At 39.5% G+C, this 20,729-nt stretch overlaps 1 protein-coding gene and 1 long non-coding RNA gene across 4 annotated transcripts in view; one reads left to right on the top strand and one right to left on the bottom strand.

Moving 5' to 3' along the window:
• Positions 1-20,729, bottom strand: part of GAB1 (GRB2 associated binding protein 1) — a 102,261-nt gene that overhangs the window by 59,675 nt on the left and 21,857 nt on the right. The gene's annotated exons all lie outside the window — the stretch shown is intronic.
• On the top strand, positions 15,893-20,370 carry LOC135313284 (uncharacterized). Its single transcript, XR_010372903.1, has 3 exons — positions 15,893-15,981; positions 16,140-16,272; positions 17,918-20,370. It is a non-coding gene; the product is annotated as an uncharacterized LOC135313284 (long non-coding RNA).

Here is a 20,729-nt window from a genome sequence, read left to right as displayed (position 1 = left end):
GCAATAACACGTGCTTGAACTAGACATACAAATTAAACACCTTCTGTCTGAGCAAGGTGATGACGGCATGTGATGCTGCTTGGAGGAAAAGCTATAGCTGAACTTCTCTGAGCATGTAAAAGAGGTATCACGCTGACAGAATTGATAAAATTCCCATAGAATGTTAAGAGAAGTTTCAGTGATTTTATCTGACACACCAGAAATTAGCTGACAGGGTAGAGACGCATACACAAATGACTGCTTTCTCTTTGATTCACAATATTTAGATTGTTATTTCCAGCCCAGGTTAAACAAATTGGTGTTATGATACTATTGTTAGGCTAGATGTATAAACACACTCATGCACTTTTGGAGGCAGGCCAGCCAGCTCAACAAACAGATTACAAAAGAAACAGCGAAGAGGTAGAACATAAGCTGCTGCTTTGCTGCCACTGGGCTGTTATGGAAAGGGAGCAGGGGGTGGGAAGGAAAAAAACAGCACAGAACAGCGGAGCAAAATATGTTGTGAACACGCTATTTTAAGAAGTGTAGAAGGTTTCTTTAAAAAAAAAAGGCTCAAGAGTTGGTTCATACTCAGCAAAATAACTCCTGAACATTTCACACAGAGACACAGACATCAAGCAGTTTCAGTCAGCATGCTTAACTCAAGGTACAAAAAGCAGAAGAAACACTGGATATAGGTTTGTTACAGTGAAAGGAAAATTAGTACTCAAAGCACAAATCACCATCAGCAAAATTTTACGTGGTAAATAAAATGACTTGTTTTCTTTATGAACAAAAAATAAGGACAAAATGTACCTTCTGAGTAGTCCAGGTCTCCCACTTAGTCTCTAATGAGAGGGGCCGAGCCTTAGCCCCCCCCCCCATCTGCAACAGCTCGGGCACTTGACCCTAATTCTTCATTCTACCCAACATTTCTCTTAAAAAAATTTTTTTTTTCTCCTCATTTCAATCAAAGGAGAGGTGTTTTGAGGCAGGTTACTTACAGTTGTTTACCAGGGCACTCAGTTTACAGGTACAGCGTTGAAAGCAAGTATAGATGAACCAACAGAGATTATGGGGTTTTCAGATATTACAACCAGGCAGAAAAAGAGTTATGACATTTAAATAAGAAAGGCAGAGTAACAAATACAATCATGGATTAATCTCCCTAGTTTACACTCTGTCTTGGTGCACCTGAAGTCACTTATCTGTTCCAGCAGCTAACAAGGTTGAAATACGATCCCTGCGAGTTCCTTTTCTAAGTGGACCTAACATGCAGAGAGAAGAAAACCTCATGAAGAAGTAAAGCCAGTAACTCATGACCTTTGAAAAGGGCCTTGTGATATTTCTCATTTATGATTTGCTCTCCTCTGTTCACAGCAGATGCTCTGGAAAGAGTAAGCTGGGTTGCAGTCATACCCACAAAGGAGGTTTCTATTTTCATAATCAAAGCACTTGCTTTGTTTCACTGGAAATACTCCCTAAGTTTAAATTCTGTTTAGAACAGGTCATTTCGCCAGCAAAATACCAAGCGTACCGAGGCCTTGCTTTGCCCATAAAGTAAAGTAACTGCAAAGTAGTGTCATTAACTGAGTACCAGGGAGACCTTGAGATAGTTCAACTCAGCCAGCACACTTGGAGAGCAAGTTAAAGTTGAGATTAAAAGCATCTCCATACCTATACATAACAGATATTGTAATAGTCAAGTAATTCACTTCAGTCTACTATACAGAAAGATATACTTAACTACACAAAAATAACATTTTGTGACTGGTTTAGAAGGGAGAAACCCACAATAAGCAAATGTATAGTGCTTGCCAGTTCATTTAGTTTCTTAAGCATTTAGTATTTGATGAAACTCAACTTGGTTTTGCATATAAATTATTGGCCCGCCCCTTATTTGCCTATCACTGATAGCCAGTATAACCTTGAATTTTAAAATCAAATGAGATGATGGCATAACTCAATAACAGGAGACCCTTTTACTAAACTAGGAAAATTAAACCTGAAAACTTGGTTTGTACTTGCTCTGCTGATCACATTTCACAGAATATTGTTGCCTATAACCCATTAGTAACTTGTGCAAGTTTGTATTATTTTTTGTCAAATACATATGAAAGAACATTCTCTTTGCTGTGTGCATATTTCCCCACTTCTTCACATGCTGGAACACATCTTTGTTGTTGTGGTTTTTTGGTTGGTTTTTGGGGGTTTTGTTTGTTTGTTTGGGTTTTGGGTTTGTTTGGGTTTTTTTTTGACACCAGATCCGAAATAGCTCTTAGACAAGGATCACTTCCTTGCAGAACTGCTGAATAAATAGACCACATTTGACAGAGCTCAGAAGATATTACATTGCTAGGGTTCCCATGCCAAAACAAGAGAGTATCTGTGCTTTTGTCTCACTGGATGTGCGTATGTGCTTATTAACGTCATACAGTACTTTCTCTAAGCAATAGAAATGGACCAACTGCTTACAACATGCAATAGAAATTAGAAACGTTTCTTCTGTTTGCACCACCCCCCCGCCCGCTGTCCCCAACAGATTAACTTGGCTACTCTTTATTACAGAAAAAAACAACTATACGGCAACAGTAGCTACTGCCAGTCTCAGAATAGTAGTCTTGACCTTCCAAAATTCTGTTCTAGTAACCCTTGCATTACAAATCCTGTAACATCGGAGTCCCAGAATTAGAAAGATTTGGTTTTTATTTTAGCTTGCTAGCAAAACCAAAGCTCAAGTATACAACTAGTCAAGTATACTACTTTTCATTTGAAATTCAATGTTTTTCAAAGAGCTCCTTAAAACAAGTAGCATATGACCAAGTCAGATAGGATTTCTGTATACCACCCGTTCTAGTATGAGCATGTGCTGCCTGCCACACTATTTGTAAACGGGACAGACGAGGATAAGGAGTGCCGCTTACACTACACACCTAGGTCAAGACAAAACCAACCTTCAGAAAAAAACCCAGTTACTTTATAAAAACAGAACTGTGACATGCATTGTGATATTCCTCTTTGTAGGGACACAGGAAGTTACACAAAGCAGAAACATATCCTTTTAACACTCATACTACAGAATTTCACAAAGGACAGCAAAGCATGATAAAACTCAACTAGCACAAGCCTGACACTGACTTTAAAAGAAAATGACACCATCATCCAGAATCTTACTTTAAAACACAGAACGATGGAACATCCTTCATCAGTCTCTGGCTGCTGCGACTTTTATCCAGGAGAAAAACCCAGCAAGATCTCCATGTCTGAATCACTCCAAGGAGAGCACTACACTTATTTAGCATCAGTTCCCAACAGCAATACAACTGAAAGCTCTGCAATCTGGTAGACTCAATGAAGGTTTTAATCATCTAATGAGATTACCTCATCCATGTGTGGTTTCACAATGCAGTCTCAATGGTAGACCATTATGCCAGTCCCTTGACATGCAGTATCAATCATGCTAATCGGCTTACTCTGCTATCACTCCCACAGCTAGATGACTGCCATGCACAGAAACCAAAACCGTGAAGAATTTCTACCTCACAGGATAAAAAGAAATTGTGAACCAAGCACTACCACCACAGTACAGAAAACATTGCTAGCTCCAATCCAAAATTAACATCACTTCTATCCAACAGGTTATGAGCCACGTTCCATTTTTAAAGGGTACATACATGCTATCCTCAACCATAGAAAAGTACAACAGCTCCCTTACGGGGAACATGAAGTTTACGTATAACAATGTACATGCTTACAGTTAATACATTTCACATTGGAAAAATCACAAAGCTTTATAGAACATCAGTAGCTGCCTTTTCTGAAACACAAGCTTCCCAAGTTATCATCAAACAGAGCTCACAAAGCACAGCACACTGGCTGTTTTACTGCTACAAATATAAAAATGTTACAGTAACTAATGCCATTCATTTACCAAAGAAAGAAGCATCCAACCTCAAGGTAACATAACACATGTACAAGTAAAACTTGCTCTATTTGACAGATAAGGCTAATGAGAAAAATCTAAATATTAAAACTAAACTTAGCTTACATTTTCTTCTTTGGTTGCAAGGGGAAAAAATAGCCCTGAGTTCTGATGTCTTCCTAGGTAATACAGGGATCCAGCTGTGGCACGCACAGTTGAGAAAAAGCTAACCACTCTACACAGCTCAACAGGCAAAGAAAACAAGCCCCTCTAGTATCAGCATTTTATACAAGAGAGTAAGCAGCTTGCCCCAAGAAGCACAAGAATCATGGACAAAAATCTAAGACATATCTGTTAAATTAACACTACCTTACCAAACTGGCTTTACCTCTTATACTTTTCCCAAAGTGTTTGAAAATATTAGTGCTACCAGAATTTCAACACATTTTCATTCAATGCAAGAAAAATCACAAGCATAAACACAGATATGAACACATAGTTGACAATATGATTTTTTTTAAAGGCTACACATATCTAGACTTGACTGAGGACTCTAAAACAGGTCTCCCTATCCCAAAACATCTTCTCTAGTGTATCCTTTTACCATTAGCTACTTTCGATAACCTGAAGGAAAAGTAATAAATCTCCTTAAATAAAGGAGAGCAGATTAATACATAAGGCTACAATCTTGTCATATTTAGGTTGGAAATACACAGAACCACTTAAAACTTGGCACATGCTGTAAAAAGCAAGAATCTCAAAAGAAAACACCAAACTAAACAGACAGAAAAACAAAAAACAAAAACACACACACATACAACTCATGTGAAACACCTTTTCAACCCTATGGCTGATTATCAGCCCATATTGCTAGACCAAGTGTCTCCAAACTCTTCTGAAAGCATCTCAATCCAGGATACTAATTTAAAATGGGATTGTAAAAAAGGAAAACCAGCACGACAATCTTGGGGGAAGAAAGAAGTCTTTTGATCTTGTTATCCAAAATTAACAGCCTTGTAAGCCACCGACTCAGTTGGCCCAACTGAAGCCACGATCTGATGCAGGACTCTTGCCTTGCTGAGGAGTCCTTTTTTAGGGAGAAGATACCAAAAGATAACTTTGGCATTTGCCATTCCAGAGAAAATGCATCATATTGTGTTGTACATAATTTGTAAAACACACATAAATTTTCTCCTCTGCTTTTCCACAAGCATACTCAATCCAAGCACTTCAATAACTTCACTTTTTTTATAGGATATCGTATTTGCACATCCCAAGTGAAGGCAAATAGCTCTCCATTTCAAATAAGAAAATAGACCCTTACAAAGAACTAACTTACCCCTGCTACCCAAACACATACTAACCCTCCAGAAGAGAATATAAAATTAGGTCATGATGATTCCCTTGCCCAGACCTGATTACTTTTATACTGAGTTAACACTTTTTATTTCTCAAACTTCTAAACAAATGAAGGACAAGTTTATGATCAGGAGTAGTCAGCATGGACTTATGAAAGGAAAATCATGCCTGACCAACCTGACAAAATGCCTGGCTTAGGGGAGTATGGGCAAGCAGTAAATTTTCATTATCTTGACTTCAGGAAGGCTTTCAGCACTGTCTCCTATTACATCCTTATACACAAACCCAGTAAAATATGGGTTAGATAAGTGGACAGAAAGGTGGACTAAACTTCCAGGCTCAGAGGCTTACAATCAGCAGCATGAAGGCCAGGTGTACATCAGTTACTGGTGGCATACCCCAGGCATCAATCCTGGAGCCAATACTGTTGAGTATCTTCACTAACAATGGCACAGAGCATACCCTCAGCAAGTTTGCAGATGATACAAAACTGACAGGAGTGACTGATACACCAGATGGCTGTGTAGGCACTCAGGAGGACCTCAACAGGCTGGAAAAATGGGCCAATAACAACTTAATGAAGTTCAACCACAGGAAATAAAGTCCTACACCTGATGCCTGCTGTTATTCCTCCCAGTGCAGGCTGGGGGACAGCAGCTTTGTAGGGAAGGCCATGGTAGTCAAACTGACCGGCAACGTGCCCTCACAGCCAAGGCAGCCAACAGCTTCCTGGGCTGAATTAGGTAGAGCATTGCCAGCACATCAAAAGAGGCGATCCTTCCCCTCTACTCAGTCCAGTAAGACACATCTGGAGCTCTGCGTCTAGTTCTGGGCTCTGCAAGAGAGACATGGACATGCTGGAGAAGGTCCAGGGAGAGACTGGGGAAATAATTAGGGGGCTACAGCGTCTTTCATATGAGGAGAGGCTGAGAGAGCTGGGACTGTTTAACCTAGAGAAGAAAAGGATCTTATCCATGCATATAAATACATGGTGGGTGGAAGTGAAGATAATGGAGTCCGACTCTTAGCTGTGCCCAGTAAGAGGACAAGAGGCAATGGGCACAAACCAAAATACAAGAACTCCCATAAGAAAAGCCTTTTTTATTGTGATGATGATTGAACACTGGAGCAGGTTGCCCAGAGAGGTCTCCATCCTTGGAGGTGCTCAAAATCCAACTGGACATGGTGCTGAGCAACTTGCTGTTGCTCTGAGCAAGGGAGTTGGAGCACATCTCCAGAAGTCCCTTCCAGTCTCAGTAATTCTGTGAATATAAAACTACTCAAGCAACTGTCAAACACTGTACTTGTTGACTGTTTTGAAGTTTTATTTTTACCACAAATGCACAAGCTAAAGGACAGTTTCCACAAGCAAAGCCCTTCAAATCCTTTCCCGTTTGAAACACCATCTACTGAGCAAGAGCTTTCTGGAAACAATCAAATCACTTGCTGTTTATGAAGCAATTTTGAATGGCCTGAGACACACCCCAAACAGAGAACACAACTGAAACAGCACGACAGGTAGACAAGCTACTACACAACCCGATCTCTCCCCATTTAGAGGTTAAACTTTAATACAGTTTAAAAAAATGCACGAAATCAAAACTCTAGATACAAATCAGCATTGCTTCTTCCACTATTCTGTCAAAATAACCATGCTGATCAAAAGGAGACAAGACAGAGAAGACAAGGAAGAATGTATTTGACTTAGCTTCAAAAAGAAATGAGTAGGAAATAAAAAATAGATCTCTAATAATGTTTTACTCCATCTGAAGTACCAAACATTGACATTAAAAACAGCATTATTACTCTACCACTAGCACAGCACTGAAATCTACCAAGAGAGCAACGTAGGCTCTGTAAGCATGGAACACTGGCAATGCACAAGTGTCTGTGTATAAACTTCTGCACCTTTAATAGACTTAAATATTTAATCCCGTCCTAGCCAGCAACTTAACATTGTTTCCAAATTTGAACAATATTCCAAAAGTCTGCTAACAGCATTCTGAAACCAAGCTGTTCCTTCCCACCCCCACAAAAAGTTCCTATTGAAAAATATTGAAATGCCTCTCAGGGTCTCTCAGCCTTGCTACTGAAAGATTTAACGGGGGGAGAGGACAGGGAAAGACATCTTCCTTAAACTAATAATCATCTCATTTTCACTCCTTTTCTTGCACACAGCTCATGACAGATATCCAGGACAAAAAGTCACTAGCACAACTAGTTAAAACATGATTTAACTAAGACAATACTAAAATGAGAGATGTTAGGCAACCTAAGACTTTGAAATTCATTGGTTGTTCTAGCTGTAATAAGCTCCTGATGTTATTACGTTAGTTTCCATAGGGATCCAAAATGCTAATGAAATGAAAAGTCAAAAAATTATGAGTTGCACTCTCAGTGTGGAAAAAATACCAAAAAGAGATCGACTTTCTATGAAGCTTGTTTTACCAATCATCCCAAGTTTGCTTAATGCCTCTGTTTGATGTTCTATAAAATTGTCATTTAGATAAAAGTAATTCTAAGTCCAGGTAGGAAAGTCATATAAAGTCTGGGGAAATTGCGTTACGGTGCAAGAGTTCATTTCTAATAGTAGAGTGCAGACTTCATCAGTTTTCTGTCACTCATTTATCAGTGGTACCATTATTCTCCCACAACAGTTTTTGTTATTCACAGCAGAAAGGCACACACTCTCAAACAAGCACACTATATTGCTGACTAAACCCAGTCTGGGCATCATACACATATCCAAGTACTTGCTCATAATGGTAAAACACCAGTGAATCACCAACAGTGTTCAGAGGATTTTAAAAAAAAAAAAAAAAAGAAAAGAAAAATATGTTGCCCTGGGAAAAAATGTTTATTGAACATATCAAGTCATAATTCACTTTTCTGCTCATTTTTCTTGAGGATTTGAAATGGGGTAGAGGGTTGGGGAAGAGCAGGAGGTAAGAATTCACTAATGCAGGTGACCTATCATTCAGAATAGACTAAGACTAAACTAAGTAATAGTTGTCTTTTTGACAGAAACTAACAGATTCATGCAGTTCCTGAATTTATTTCTATTGATCTCCCAGTTCCTAAAATACTTCTCCTAGCACAAGGTATTCTATAAGCATGCTAAAATTGCACAAGCATGTAAGCAACCAGTGAATGGAAGAGTGAAAGACAGGAAGAAACTGATTTGCAGCACAGCACGAGCAGGAAACAGGGATTTGTGAACTGCAGTTTTAAAAATAATTAAGAAGAGTTGTCCAGTCACTGCCATATACCAAGAAATTATCTCAAGCTGGTATATAAGACCATAACAATGCTTGATGTCTGACTAGCCATTTTGGGTCATAAAAAACACACTATTTCTGACACATTTCTTGTTGGTCAGAACCTACAGATTGCTCCACACTTCTAACCAAGGCATTGCAATAGGCACAAATGTTGAAAGAAGGTTTTAAGAAATATCTTCCCACCTGACAGTAATTTCTTTCTGACTCCATTATGATGAAGCAGAGTGTGAAGCTGTACTGGAACTTACACCCACAGAAAACTTTAAAGATGAGAAAATGCTTCTGGAGATGGACATTTGACCACATTACGTATGGGATTGGGGTTGTTTGGCTGTTTTTGTAATTTTGCATATTTAAAAGAGTCTGGCCTGGGAAAGTGCAGGTGCTCCTTAGGCCAGCATGCTTTCAAACCTCACCTACAGGATTTACAATGGATGTAGTTGAGAACCACAAACCTCAACGTCTATGCTGTATGGCACCGCCAAGACCACGTCTGTAAAAAGGCGTATCTCAGCCTGCCCTTGCAGTTCCTGTCTAGTATACTGAAAAACCTAAATGAACACCACTAGACGAGATACACACACATTTTTATATATATAGGCTGATAAACACACTGTATTCGAACAGCTCAGAGCAAGGAAGCCTGATCACTTCTACTGATATTATTCCCTGACCAACACTCTCAGACAGGTGAGCAGTGAACAACCATTATCAGGGGACAGACCATCTGAAGAGAGTAACAGGCTCCAGGGCGTTGTCTTACTAATAGTCAAAATAAAAAGCTGGCCTAGACAAGTCTTCAGAGGCAGCAGAGCTCTAGCAGAATGAACCCTAGACCCAAGATGTTGCTAAGAAGCAACCTGCAATATCTTCTAATCTCCGTAGTGTGCAGATTCAGGTCTGAAAATAAAGGATAACATCTTTTTTTTGGACTCTGCCTCCTGCCCCTAATTTCTGTTACACATTGTTACACACGGAGATATGGTATGCATACATCAGAAACAACATGATTTTACAATTACATATTACCAACATTTGATAAGGCAGTGATTTCAACCATTGTTCCAAGACTACCAAGTAGTAATTTGTTAGCATATGAATTAAAACTACATAAGATTTTATGGTGTAAGTTTATAGTCAAAAAGCAAAACAGAACAGTCTCATTAATTTAACTTGATTAAAAGCACACTTGAAATATTTCACAAAGCATAGTGGGTTTTGTGGAAGAGGGGGAACTACTAAAGTGCATGCACAAAACAGGAGACAAGACATAGGTGTTAGCAAGCTGTTCCAGGTGCAATGTATCATGGAAGAAAGAGACCTGCAAGAAAACGGAAAATCGATTGATCAGCCCCAAGAAAGACCTGATGAAATAACTTAGCGTTAGCAAGCGGTAATATACCATGTGTATTTGTGCAAAGCCCTGCCTACACAGAACCAGCTTTGCGCCCTCTCCTGCTCTGGAGGGAGATGTGCTGCAGCACACACCTTACCACCTACTGCAAGTACTTCTAGGGTCGCAGTTTTCAGAGGCCATCTGTAGGAAAGCGCTCTCTGTAGATTGCATGCAGCTATATCTTTGGTACTTTGTATTCATGATTCTGTCTCAAAAGGGAAAGCAACTTGTATTTATTTATACTTGATCAGAGACACCTCTTAAGATCGTAAAGAAAACTCTTGCTCATCCTTCAAGAATCTCCCACCAGCTGTGCATGGGTGCACGCATACTTGCGGACATGTATTTTGAAAGGAGAGGGAGAACAACAATTGATTTCCTGCAATTGTAGTGTCCTGTTGTTTTTCCGAGGTGATCTAGAGAACTATCACAATCCCAAATGTTTACAAGGGGAAAAAGAAACTGTAGTAACTTTGCACAGCATGAGACAGTTGGCCACCTAAGCACGTTATTCTAAATGCAAACTCAAAGCTTCACTACTTTTTCTATAGGGGCTCCCTGTTCCAAATCCTGGAATTGCAAGCTGTAGGACATTAACAAGCATACGTTTGAGTTTCAAGCCACTTCAAGTCTGTATGAGGCAACAAACTTATACAAAGTATTTTTAGACTTCCTGCAATCAACTGTCCTCCCAGCATTGCTCAATATGACGCACAGTTGTCTGAATTATGCAGTTGTGCTAACATACGCTCTAATTTTAAAGTTTGATTTCTATGTTTTCCATAAAATAAGTACTGTCAAATTTGCTCACGCAAGAAGTTGAATCACAAGTGATTAAGGGTCATCTAAGCTAAACTATATTGTGTAAATGCTTATTAAATTATACTTATAAAAAGTAATTCATTTTATCTACATAATTGTGTACACTGAACAAAGCACTAGTAATGATCGGGCGTATATAGAAAGAGAGGTGGCTAAATTCTGCACAGTAAGTTTTGCCATTACAGAGTCACACAAGCCACAAGTTAGTCTCACTTGGAAATAATGTGCGTCGTCTGTAAAGGAAAATAAGGAAGAAAATGTTGCCTCAACTTTACAGATCCTGCAAGGCAGAATGGCTGAACTCTTCAAGAATTGTCCTATTTCCTGGCATCGTTCAAAAAATATTCAACAAGTTGCATTGTTTTGAGGAGAAGGAAGAGTTGGGAAACAGGGTGACAGTTTGTAGCATCTAGGCACCTCTATGTCCAAGAAAGGATCAAGTTATAGCTATATCAGTGCACGTATAGCAAGCCAGACAGAAGTACTCCAGTACAAGATGTTCTTGCAAGAAATAACCATGGACAGGGTGATTACTGGAACAACCTAATATTCAGCAGAATTGAGTAACAAATCACTATTTGATGCAGCTCCAGACTATACACCATTATAATAAATACTGTCATTAACCATGATTATGCATTATCTCTAATGAAGAAGCTTCAAATGAAGGAGCTGCAAATTAGCTGTGTCCTACATCTCAGCGCCAACAAAGGAATCTTAGAAGTCTTCTGCTACCAATTTACAAAAATGGGTGAATAAGATCGGTCCAATAAGATGCTGAGGACACTGCTTCCATTAAGAAAACAAAAGATGCCATCAAGATGTGGTGCTGTGATTTTAAACTGTCACTGACATGTTTCTTTTGGACTATGACTGCTCTTGGTGTACTTTAGCACTGTGACAGTCATTTACAGAAGGAACCAATCGCTACTTTTGGCAGCTGCCTCAATTCAGCATCCCCTCATTACTACCATTATTATTAGAATACTAAGCCGTAGAAAAATTGATCACACTGTCCCAACTATTCAGAAAAAAAATGAAAGCTTCACAGACTAAAGCTGATGCAGACTGAACTGCCTTTGATTCAAGGCCCAGCTGAAACTACAATGCAAAAAAAGTATTTAGTTTTAAAGAGTAAGTTTTCACAGCAGTGTCCTGCTAGAAAGAAATCTTAATTCTTTCTGAAGAAAGAAATCAAAATAATCTCAGTTTCATGTTAATAAGGATGACTGTTTTCCTCAGACTAAATGATAACAGACAAAGAATTTAAATGAAGGAAACAGTCTCTGGTGGGGTGTCCTCTAAAAATGGTGAAGAGCTAATCAAAACAATCAGAATCACACTGACTGATTCAATGCTGCTGAGGCTTACTACAGTATGTGCTACTGACAATACAGCATCATATTCCTTTTTTCCAGTTACAGTCTTGGTCTTGATAACACAAGAATAGTTCAATAAGTTAAAAATTAAGCCACATACAAATTTAAGGATAGTCTTTTTAGTAAGCACAGAAAACATTTCTTGTTATGAGAAAACGGGGTTGGATTAACTGTGTACCTAAAAAAAAAAAAAAAACAAACAAACAAAAGAGGCTTTTTTGCCATTTGAGTTTTTAGAACCCCTCTCCCCTTCTAAGCAGCACAGCCAGCAGCTCCACAGGTGGATTACCCAAAAAGAAGCTTTACTAGAGTAAGTTTCATATATTTGGTGAAGTGTAGATGGCTCTTCATTGGGCAACAGATATGCAAAAACATGCAAGCAACTGTTTTACACACTATTCTTTCCCTTTTGCGTCACATGCAAGGAATTTTCTGGAAATATCCTCTGAATGCAGGACTATTCTTGCTATCACCTGCAGATTCAAAAGTAGCATGGCAATTTCAGAGAGATCTTGCCTACACATGTGAATTCCAAAGTTTTGGTTATAGGCTACTGCTTTTAGCACAAACTTGGTCCATTTTTAGACATCCAGCAGCCCAGCACAAAATGCAGTAGCTCCAAGAATAAACTAACCTCTGAGCTTTTCAGAAGTAAAAAACCCCAAAAATGGGGTGGGGGGTGGGGGGGTTGGGCAGAAATCACCAGGCAAAGCTCCAGCTGCCATATTGGCTTTGGGTTTGCACATGTGGAATATCAACAGTGATAACAAAAGGTGGCACACAGACTCCAAACTGTAACAACTCTTGCATTTGCATAGATACTTCTTGGCTGTCATGTTACTAGGCAATTGACTCACTTCAATCACTAGGAAACACATATCTATCTTATTTACCAGGGATGCATTAGGAAAGACAGAACCGATCTTGCCACTGTAATGCTGTCAATGTGGAATAAAACTAAGTTTGTAGATCAAACAACTGAACGGAGTCAATATGAGGAGAAAGCACTTTGAAGAGAAAACACCAACTCCTGTCATGCATCATGTTCCCTTTGTCTTTAGATCATGAAAGAATGAGAAGAAATACTTTAATACGAATTATGTGAGTGCGTTAACAGGAAATTATAATTTGAGAGCTACAAATAATTAACCCAAGAACTATGGATAAGAGCAGAGCATAAATAGAAATTTTTATTGTTGACAAATCCATACTGGGGTGAAGCAATGAGGTTGGTATTTATGCCAAGAGCACATAGACTATTTGTAATAAAGCACAAGGGGTACTCCTGGTACTCCTAAGAACTGTTATAAAGATATATACACAAGGACAAGCATGCACACAGAAAATATTTAAAACCACAAGACAGCTCAAACACTCAGTTTTATGCTATCTGGTTTGACAGACTGAGAAAGTGAAATGCCTTGCTATCTTCCCAGTCTCCTCTGCTTTGCCACTCTGCATTGAAATAAGTGAGTAGAAACTATTTCACTTCTCTCTACAGATATTCCCCCTTTATATTGCTATCAGATCCTGACACCTGAATAAGAAAGCCTAGTTATATTTCACATGGGCTGTTATAGAGACCTGCTACTCAGAACACACTTTTCAAATTATTCTCCTATGCTTTAAACTGCATACTTAAATGCAGCCAGAGGAAAGTGTTTGTTCAAGCCTTACAGGCAAAAGTCAGTTACAGGTAAAAACTGCATGTATAAGATACAGAAATTTACACAAATCAAGCAACATCTCAGATCCCAGCCTTACAAGCACATACCTAAAAGCATACAGTTAAAAAAAAAAATCCCAAAACAAAAATACACACCAAACCCCCGCACAACCTTTCACATGAGTGTTCCTGCTATGCCTTCAAATTCACCCAACAAAATACATAGCCAGAGCAAAGTTCCTCCTTTAAAGCAAAGTCAGTACAATTACTCCTAAAAGCAGAAATAGTGCAATAGTTAAGTTTATCTTTAGTATGAGAATACCAGTACCTGGAACGTGACAGCAGCCAAAGTCAGTTTTACCTGGTGTTCACTCCTGCAAGTGAGGAAAGGTATCTCTGGACAATACATTATCTCACTGTGATTTCTTTAACACAGGTGCTATGCTGCACGAGGCGGGGAAAAAAGTCTGTTCTTCACAGGGAGAGTGACAAAGTGTGTAGGACATCTCCAAAACACACTTTCCTTCCTCTTCTCTCTGCCTATTGCAGGGGGTTTTTTTTAAAGCATTGAGTCACTTGCCAGATACATCTATCTAATGCACTAGGAAGAAACATAACATTTTGCAACAGCCTTGGTAAACTAGTAGTCACAGATATAAACACAAACACAAATCACTGCAGAACCACAGAAGTTTAAAAAAGTTACTTCAACAGCAAAGGCTGTATTTCAATTGTTTATTAGGCTTTTTCAGATAGTTATAAGAATCTAGATGGTTAGAAAACCCCCAGTAGGATTTTTTTCCCCCCTCCAAGCAAAATGTTCCAAGGAAACATAACCCACTGGGGCTTTTTCATTCGCTTTCTGTGGTAGGTTTTCAAACATGCTCCCTTTTATTATTATAGTTCTCGAGGAGAGCTCATAAGATGATGAGAACTGCTTTCTCTAAAAGTTGACCAACATTGTTTCAAGGAAAAGCACATTAAACACTACAGTAAATCCAGTTAGTGTTTCACTGCACGTTTAAAGTCTCTTTACAGCCAAATAAAAAGTCATTGAGATTACAAGCAAAGAGAAATACCAAGTTCTAGGCTTGTGTCATAGTTCGATAAACCCATTTCACATGATCCCTGCAAGTTTCCACATGAGTTTTTTCCCACCAGTTTAGTAACCTCTACAATATTTTAGGCAAAAAAGCTTGACTGCAAAAGCTTGACCTTTTTCCAGAAGAAAAGGTAAATACAGAAACTTTCAAGATGAACTGGATTGCTACTTTTATTTATTGTACCAGTAGCTGTGGTGTGTAAGGGAACTCCTGCCACAATTTTAAAATATTTGGCTTGTATGATATGCTTATAGTTGCACACCTGCCCTTTTTTTTACACAGAGATAGTCTAGTGACCTTAAACGCCAAGTCTGTTGAACGAGACTTTCATCAATGAAACACGGTTGCTTAATGACTTAGTGGAGACAGACCATTAGCTTACAAAACAGCGTCGGTTTGTCTAATCAGAAAGTAAGTAAAATCATCGCAATGGGATAGAAAGGGAGGCTAGTAAAGAGAAGAAAGGAAGTGTCAAGCACATGAGCAGGACTGGATACGCCGAAGACGGCAGGACAGAAAGACAAGACATACCTTTCCCTCGGCGCTACCCCTCTCTATCTCTGACTCACATCACCGCCCTGTGCATTAGAGTGGTCTTCACAGAAGCTGCACATACAGCAGCAGGCTGGCCCACAGCCAACTGAGTGACTTCAACTGCTCCATATTAATATGGCCACAGAAGCAATAGGCAGGGGACAGGGAGAGAAAATGGAGGGGGGTTGCACCCTTTGCTCAGCTCCCCTTGCCTCAGCTGCCAGGAGGCAGCTAAGCAAGAAACCCGCTCACTCATGCAGGACCAGCACCCGAGCGTTACAAGCGTCAGCACCCGCTGTGCCACCTAACGCAGGCCATGACTTGGTTCGAAACAACAAAAAACCCAGACAACAGACATCCCCCCTCCCTGCTGGGTAGCTGTCCCTGTTCAAACACCAAGGTAACCAGTAACCAGTGTTTGAACCGGCAAGGCAACCAGACCCAGCCGCACCACAGCAAGCACCTCAAGGCGCACCACCCACACGATCGAGCACCTCGCATAGACACCTGACAAGCCGAACTTCTTCATGGTAAAGGGTAAGATTAAAGAGACGGATTTTTAAAAGGCCTTGAAAGTTTCAAAGAGTGATAAAATGCACTAAATTCCTGTAATAAATTATCTTGCACATTCTGAGTTATTTCCTGATACACGAGCTGTTCAGTCAAAAACTTAAAGGTCAAATTTGCATCGATAGCCTCGCCAAGAAGTTTTCTACGGAGAAAAGAGGGGAGGAGGAAAGACCAGAGAAGCAGACATGACAATAAGAAACCAATAGCTATATTTTACACAAGATAAAATCACATGCAGTACAGAATCAGCCTGAAGAAGTGAGTTATTAATCTTGTCTTAACCAATATTCCTTCTCTTTAAGTCTTTCTAACTAGTGATATTTATTCTTTTTGCCAGTGTTACTTGGAAAGCTTTCTTTAAAAGGAGGGGAGGGGGATTACTGACTGTCTCAGTTTTAATCCTTCCTCACACTCCCACACAGAGAACTTTTTTTTCCCTTTAAGGACACTTCACAAGTACTTCATTATGTCAGATTTTTTTTTTTCCCCAGTATATATAAAACAGCTACTCGCCATTTTTAACTCACTCAAGCTGCAGCCAAGCATCTTGCAGCAGAAGTTTAAAACTAGGCACATTGCTGTTAAGAGAAAGATCTCTGAATGCGTAAGTTATAATAGCATGCTTAAGCAAGCAAACACGTGAAAATGCCAAATGTAATTTCTTACCTGTCACTTGCAGACTTCTAATGAGCCCACAAGGGTTTGCTTTTTTTTAACACTTCCTTTTAATGAAGGAGAAATGGAAGCACCTGTATCTTCCAGGACCAGCACATACCAACAAGAAAACTGAAAATCTTAATTATTCAAACCCGTCTAGTTCTATTAATCAAGAATGCGTAACATTAAGAGATGCCATATTCAACCAACTGGTATTTCAGTGAGATCATATTCGTATTAAAGCTGATATGCTAGCACACTCAGATGGGGAAGAAGTAAAAAAAAAAAGCACAGCCACACAGCCACATATAGGCCTTATTTTCATGCCTCATACTGTCAATAAAGCCTTTCAAGAACACAACACTCAAAAAGGAAAACCCTGTCTCTTAATGCAACCTGGCACTGTGATTTGCAAAGCAAACAGAACAGCATTTAAAGCTGTTACAGCTTAGTACTAGTTTTGCAGTGATCAAACCATAATGAGCCATGCACAACTAACACCCAAGAAGGACTTCTGAGTAGCACAGCTTTCAGGCTGCCACACCATTCCCCCCAGCTCCTCCACCTGAGAAAAGCTGCAAGGTATGTATGTACCCAGCATCACTTACTCCTGTCATACACCAGTGCAGCTGTGCCGCCTGGTACACAAGGTTCAGGGAGCCTGAACTCCATTCAGCCCTTCCCACTGCAGAAGTAGAGGAAGACCAAGAACCCAGCACCTTTTCCACAGCTTCAGCGTTCCCCTGCAAAGCAACCATTTACCCAGGGACCCAGATTTAGCCCTGAATAAAAAAACCACAACACCCTGTTACCATCAGGTGCTGTGATCTACCAGAAAGTACTACTGAAATTCCCCAAGAGAACAGATTCAGCCCAGCTGACAGCAACTGTAGGTCTGAATAACATATTAAAAAGCAATCAAGCTGATTACATTATGCATCAAAACATGGTTAAGTGGTACAGTTTTGCTGCAACATTAAAAGAACATCTGATCTTCCTCTGAAAAAATACAGTTCAATTGTCAAGATACAGGCAAGGAAGAAATAAAAAAGATAAAAACTGCAATGGAAGAAACAGTTTTTTCTTCAGTAGTTTCTGGATTGTAAGGCTAAAGGCTTCCCACACCAAGTGAAAGCTTTATGGAAGCAGAGGGTGAATTTAGTGACCTTGCCTTAGGCAAATGGAAGAGACTCTAACATTACAAAGTTCTCCTATTCCTTTTGGGGTTTTTTGTTTGTTTTCTTAGGTGCAAGTTATTCCCGCCACTCCCTTCTCACCAGGTGTAGGTTCACTTCTAAAGCTCCCAGTAAACCACCTATCAAGCACAGCCTTTTTGCTGTTGCAGGCCAGCTACTCTCCAAGTTTCTACACTCAGAGCCCAAAATAAGAACAAAAGCTTCTGTCTGAAGAAGAAACATCTATCAAGTCAAGAGAAGAGGAATCCAGCACAGAAAGAAGTCCATCTGCATAACTTGTTCTACAAAACCATTTTTTCTTAAACTGTCATTCAAGAAGACAGCAAAGAGCTCTGTTGTGGATGCGCTACACTTCAGGTGCAGACAAAAAAAATACATACTCACACATTCCCCCATAGCAACTACAAACTCTGGGTGGTGACAGACTTCTAGAAGAAGCACTTTGCTCCGGAAATGGGAGGAGAAGCTTATGAAGAAAGGACACTGTCAGATCTTCACCTGCCTTTCCAAATGCAAAGGCTGCACCAGACCCAAATAACAAATTTTTGAGCTCCGCTAAATTCAAACTAATAGAGAAGCATCTGCTAGAGATGCCAGCCAGCCACCAACAAGATGTCCCAAGCTCCTGTGCCACAGTGACAATTCCTACATGCTGTGGAAGACCTTAGATAGCTCTTGCTTATCCAATTTGACAATATAGTGTCATGATTTCTAATGGGAGCTCTCCTGTTATTTTTGAATGAAGACTTTCCACTTCAAGTTTCATCCAAGTTTTGGATGCTTGACTGAGGGAGACAGTATTAGTTTAAGTCAAAGCAGCTGCAGAGAGAGAGACAGACATTACAAGTTTGTACACACTTCTGCATACTTTTGCATTAGTACTTGGTATGGCTTTTTCTTTGAAGACCTGGAGAAACTTACCGAGTAATATTGTGAATGTTAAATTTATGCTTGGATTCAATGCAGGGTAAAGATTAATTAAGAATATAAAAGTATGCTTTGCTGGACCACCACCAAGTCTATCTGGGAAGCTCACAAAGCTCCAGAACTGTACTTCTAAGGCTCCACTATTGTAGCCCAGGGGACAAGCAAAGTGGTCGTCGGGTGGTTTGCCGCCACATGTTAAACACTATATCCACCACTCACAGAGCATTTGGACCAGCAAGCATTCACCAGCCCACAGTCTACTTTTAGAACTACGTTGTTGTTGTTGCCTGTTTTTAGCCCAAACGGGTTTTGCTGATTCCTCTTATGAAGACTGATGCCACAAGACAACTCCCAAGACTAAGGCACTCTCTCATAAGCGTTGCGATTCAAAAATGCAGAATTTCAGGGGCAGCCAAGGAGATACAACAGGAACAAAACAGATGGAACAATTAATGCAAGACTTTTCTCCCAAAATACTGTTACCAGTCTGTGGGTCTTATACATAGCCTTGCATCACATCTGTGGAATAAAAAGCAAAAAAGTAATTTTTCAAGGAAAAAAATATTATGTCCCGCAAAGCTCTCCACAGACAGCAGAGGAATGGATGTCTCTTCTTCCTACATAGCGAGAAAAAGACTACCACAGAAGTGGTTAAGTCAGCATGCCAACAGGAAAGGTTTCACATTTCAGCATTGCAAAAAAAACCCAAACAAACACAAGAAAAAAGGAAATTCTGCTTCCATGCATTAGGCCTGAGCAGGAATATTCACTGATGAAGGCTCCTGAGTCAAGTAATAACTTCAACAAAGAAGTTTTTCCAAGTTAATTTTTGACTTATTCGGTTAAAAGTCTTTGCATTTTATATCACAATCCAACTAATGAAATTCCTTCCAAAACCCCACCCTTCCCTCCATGCCAAAAGTTCACAAATTTGAAATTCTAGCTCCATCCTGGATTAACAATTCACTGCTCTGTCACCAAGTCGTATTTCACAACCAGCCTTTAACGTACTTGTAGCAAGAACCGTCTATAAAATCCTAAACTGCCAAGACCTGCTCTGATGCTCCCACTCTCATTCAAGACTCCAGTGCGGCCTGAAGTCAGAGACACAGGAAAGGGCATCTCTGCCAGGAGTGCAGGTATTTTTCTGCTACGGCTACCAAGGTTAGCCGATTTAATTTGAAAGATTCACAATATGTCAGTACGTCTGAAGTGGAATCAATAAAGTTATTTGTCTCATTTCATTCTTCCCTCATGAATTAAGGAAAAGGAACAGCTATTAATCAGCTACCACTCCACCAGAATTCTACTGCAAGACGCTGAAGATCATGTAACTTTGGGTGTCTGCACTGATGGTCATAAATGAAGAAATCCTCCAGAGCACAGCACTCACAGTTATAAAAAATACATAGTTTCTCTACTCTAATGGTGTGCTAGCGTCTGTATGTTCTTAAACACTTTAAATTTTATTCCTGTAGATAGTTCTTTCTGAGAAGGCTTGTCAATAGCAAAACTGATTTCTGAACACAGGAAAGCTGTAGACAATCTGAAATTTAAAGACTAATAAAAAGCATTTGTTTTTAGGATTTCTAATGATTTTTACATGATAGTATGAAATTCAAAGATGAAAAAATTTAAATAGCAAAGCTATCTGGAAGCAAAGGTCTTAGGAAACAACATGACAAAGGAAGTGTATTTATAGGTCTGCAAACAGGAGGGGGGAAAAAAAATCACTGAAGCAGCTGCATGGTTCTTGCACAGCAGACAAAAAAAAAAACAATTAAAAAAGGAGGAAAAGGCAGACAGGGAAGAAAGTAAAGTAGTTCAAAACAAAGGCTCCAGTACTTAACTTATTCCTGTCTCAGGTTATCGTGAAAGTGGGCTTGGTTTGGGGTTGTTTTTTTTGTTTCATTTGGTTTTGGGTTTTTTTTAGAT

Source organism: Phalacrocorax carbo, chromosome 4 (assembly GCF_963921805.1).
Source record: "Phalacrocorax carbo chromosome 4, bPhaCar2.1, whole genome shotgun sequence".
In the NCBI taxonomy this organism is placed as follows: Eukaryota; Metazoa; Chordata; class Aves; order Suliformes; family Phalacrocoracidae; genus Phalacrocorax; species Phalacrocorax carbo.
The sequence above is the reverse complement of the archived record's forward strand: the minus strand, read 5'-3'. Positions and strand labels throughout refer to the sequence as shown.